Genomic DNA, 3,947 nt, shown 5'->3' with positions numbered 1-3,947 from the left:
AGATTTTAATTTTGTATTTTATTTTTTTATTATTTGAACAAAATATAAAATAAGACAGTTTATATTTAATATAGAAGATATATTTAAATATATCTTTTATGGATTTTCTAGCCTTTTCATCAGTTATTTTCATCAGCTGTGACTGTTAATCATGCCGTTATTGGTTAGGTGGTTTTTAGTTTTATTTTCACATAATTTTTGTATTCTTTAAATACAATTTATACACGTGTGTGTGCGCGCACATTTCTACAAATTTAGTGTTAATTTATATATTTTACTGTATGTGCATCAACATGTCACTGTACTTATGTTTTTAATAAAACATTTTAAAGCAGGTCAAAAACCCCACAGATATTTCGGTGAACACTTTTGAGTGTTGACAAATGATTTATTGAATCATTTTGAACAAATTCACGGAAACTGGCAGTTTAAAAGAACTGATTCACAGAAATTAATCAAATTTCGAAACGATATCGGCACACAAGTGCTGGGCCCGAAACTAGTCCACTAGCACAGTCTTGAGGAAATAATAAAAGCAATATTCACAATGTTGGCTAATTTTATATTGTCAATAAAATATTAAATATATTGTAAATATTCAGTACATATGGTCGCTCAGAATGGAGTTTGGTGTGTGTGTGTGTGTGTGTGTGTGTGTGTTTCTCTACAGGACGGCCTCCCGCTCCACTGTAACTTCATTCCCTTGGATATCAGACTGCAGAACTGGGAGGAACTGCAACCAGAATTCAATCACAGCGAGAACAGGAGACAGGTGTGTGTGTGTGAGACGGGATCTTCAAGTACTGTTTCATCAGATTTCTTGAAACACATCTGTGTGTGTCAGGTTGTGCGATTCGTGCGCGAGTGGAGCTCTCTGACTGCGATGAGGCAGAGGATGGGTGAGGAAGAGTGGAAGAGTTTTTCACAGCCCCATCCTGCTGCTGGAGGAGCTCACACAATCCCAGCGCCGGCACAGCAGCACCTCCAGGCAAGAAAACACACATACACCATCAAGGCTGGAGAGCTTTGGGACTTGTGGGTGGATCTGAATCTGGTTGGCTCACATGTGGGTGTCAATCAAATTAAGCTTCTATTTTTCTAAAAGTTAATCATTAAAGTCATTGGACCTTTATTTCTTTGATGGTAAAGCTGAATTTTCAGCAACATTTCTCCAGTCTTCAGTGTATATATGGTGAGGTAGTTTTTAATTTAATGAGTTTTATTTAAGGATTTCCTGACACATTAAGAGTCCGTTTGTTGTTCTGTTACACAAATATCAGTGTGTGTTTTCTGGTAGCAGACACTGTACTGCCCTCTTCATGCCATCTTTAAGCAGCACCTCCAGGCAAGAAAACACACATACACCATCAAGGCTGGAGAGCTTTGGGACTTGTGGGTGGATCTGAATCTGGTTGGCTCACATGTGGGTGTCAATCAAATTAAGCTTCTATTTTTCTAAAAGTTAATCATTAAAGTCATTGGACCTTTATTTCTTTGATGGTAAAGCTGAATTTTCAGCAACATTTCTCCAGTCTTCAGTGTCACCACGATGCTTTAGAAACCATTCTAATATGCTGATTTAGTGCTCAGTTATTATTGGAACTCAGTTATTTATAATGGTCCTTATTATTAATATTTTTGTGGAAATCATGATACATTTTTTCATGATTCTTTAATGAATCGAAAGTTCAAAATAAAACATTTATTTGAAATATAAATATTTTGTAACATTATAAAGATCTTACTGTCTCTTTGATTCATTTAATGCATCCTTGCTGAATAAAAATATTAATTTCTTTACAAAAATGGCCCCATTTGAACAGTAGTGTATTTTTTATATTGTTTATTTTAAATTAATGTATTTTTAATTATTTAATTTTTAAATTGTTACATTTTATATTTTTGGTACCCAGAGTTCCCTCAGAGTCTCTCTCTCTTTCTCTCTCTCAAGGTATCTCTCCAAAGAGGATGTAGCTCAGACGTCCATCACTGTGGCCCAGACAGAGGGCGGAGCTCTCCGCATCATCAACAAGGACAACGTTGGCCCGAAAAGAAAATCCACATCCAAGCCTACGGACCACACCAACAGGTCTGACCAGCCATAACCCTTAACAATTTATTATTCTTTTTTTTAAATTAATAATAATAATAATATTTATGTAATGTTTTTTTTTGCAGTATAATTAATCTCAAATGATTGTGTTTTAGGGGGCTTTCACACTAGTACTTTTGGTGCACACCCGGGTTCATTTGACATCAGAGTTCGGTTCGTTTGGATAATGTGAACGCCGTTTTCTGAACTCGGGTTCACACCCGCGAACCGTACCCGAGTCCGCCTAAAATGTTGGTCTGGGGTAAGGTTCATGTGAACTCTGGTACAGTTCGCTTCTGATGTGAACTCAATCATACTAAATCACAGAAGTGAGCTGCTATTAATGACGTATCAATTGGTCAAACTGTGTATTTATGCGTTTATTCGCTCGCTTTCCTGATCGGCGTTGACACGCTGCAGCAGAGAGAATTTATATCTTATTTCTACTCGCAGAAATGGACTCCCACGTTCTTTTGAACCTTTGAATTACAGTCATAATGACAAATATATGCATGCGCCATTCTGTGTTTTAGTGCTTTGGAAATAAATACAATTTTTCAAATTTCGAAGTACAAAAATGAAGCGAGCAAGCATCCATTCATTTTGCAGTCTGCTGCATAGCCGTTACTTAGTAACAGGGATAAACAACTGCCACTCTGATGACGCAAACGTATCGTGGTTTGGAACCGAAAAACAGTATGAACAAAGCAGCGGGGGCAGGGGGAGGGGGAGCAATCTATCTTTGGCCTAAAAGTATGAATATATCGGTCAAACAATATCTAATTTCTCACAACCCACATTATCAAACACTCATAATCTAAAGATCTTACTGAATTTAGATTTTTTTTTAAATATTGAATACTTTTGTAATGTTCTGTCAAACACTCAAGAGCACCCTACCAAGACAACAATCAAGAACATCACAGAACCATCACAGAACCATCAAGAACATCATAGAACCATCAAGAACCATCACAGAACATAATAGAACCATCAAGAACATCACAGAACCATCACAGAACATCACAGAACCATCAAGAACATCATAGAACCATCAAGAACATCATAGAACCATCAAGAACATCATAGAACCATCAAGAACCATCACAGAACCATCAAGAACCATCACAGAACCATCACAGAACATCATAGAACCATCAAGAACATCACAGAACCATCGCAGAACATCATAGAACCATCAAGAACCATCACAGAACCATCAAGAACATCACAGAACCATCACAGAACATCATAGAACCATCAATAACCATCACAGAACCATCACAGAACCATCAAGAACATCACAGAACCATCATAAAACCATCAAGAACATCAGAGAACCATCACAGCACCATCAAGAACATCAGAGAACCATCACAGAACATCACAGAACCATCAAGAACATCACAGAACCATCATAGAACCATCAAGAACATCACAGAACCATCAAGAACATCACAGAACCATCAACCAGCACCTGCATAGCAACAGTAAAACTCACTAGTTGCTAAGTGGGCGTTGCTATGCAGCCGCTAGAGATTTGCGTGGTTATTTCAAATGCTAAACCCTTCAGAAGACTGAAAAAACACACAGGATTTGTTGATGCGGTCACATCCGAGATCTCTGTGAGTTCTCAATGCAGAGAATGAGGGAATAACGCAGCAATCGCTGATGAAGTCATCAACACACACACGCTCACCCTGTCAGCCACACCACAGCTTTTTGATCATAAGTGACAGCTGTTTCCTCTCGTACTTTGTCGCTGTGTGAGAAAGTCATCAGACTTTGTTGTCGTGTGATGAGATCTCAAACCGCGACGGCTGCTGCCCCAGGTGTAGCTAATCCACAAATGTAA

At 38.0% G+C, this 3,947-nt stretch overlaps 1 pseudogene; it reads left to right on the top strand.

Annotated features, from left to right (window-relative positions):
* LOC107653527 (DNA annealing helicase and endonuclease ZRANB3-like) overlaps positions 1–3,947 on the top strand; it is a 67,936-nt pseudogene that overhangs the window by 62,268 nt on the left and 1,721 nt on the right.

The sequence above is a fragment of the Sinocyclocheilus anshuiensis genome, unplaced genomic scaffold (genome assembly GCF_001515605.1).
Source record: "Sinocyclocheilus anshuiensis isolate Anshui unplaced genomic scaffold, SAMN03320099.WGS_v1.1 scaffold1079, whole genome shotgun sequence".
NCBI classification, from domain to species: Eukaryota; Metazoa; Chordata; class Actinopteri; order Cypriniformes; family Cyprinidae; genus Sinocyclocheilus; species Sinocyclocheilus anshuiensis.
The sequence above is the reverse complement of the archived record's forward strand: the minus strand, read 5'-3'. Positions and strand labels throughout refer to the sequence as shown.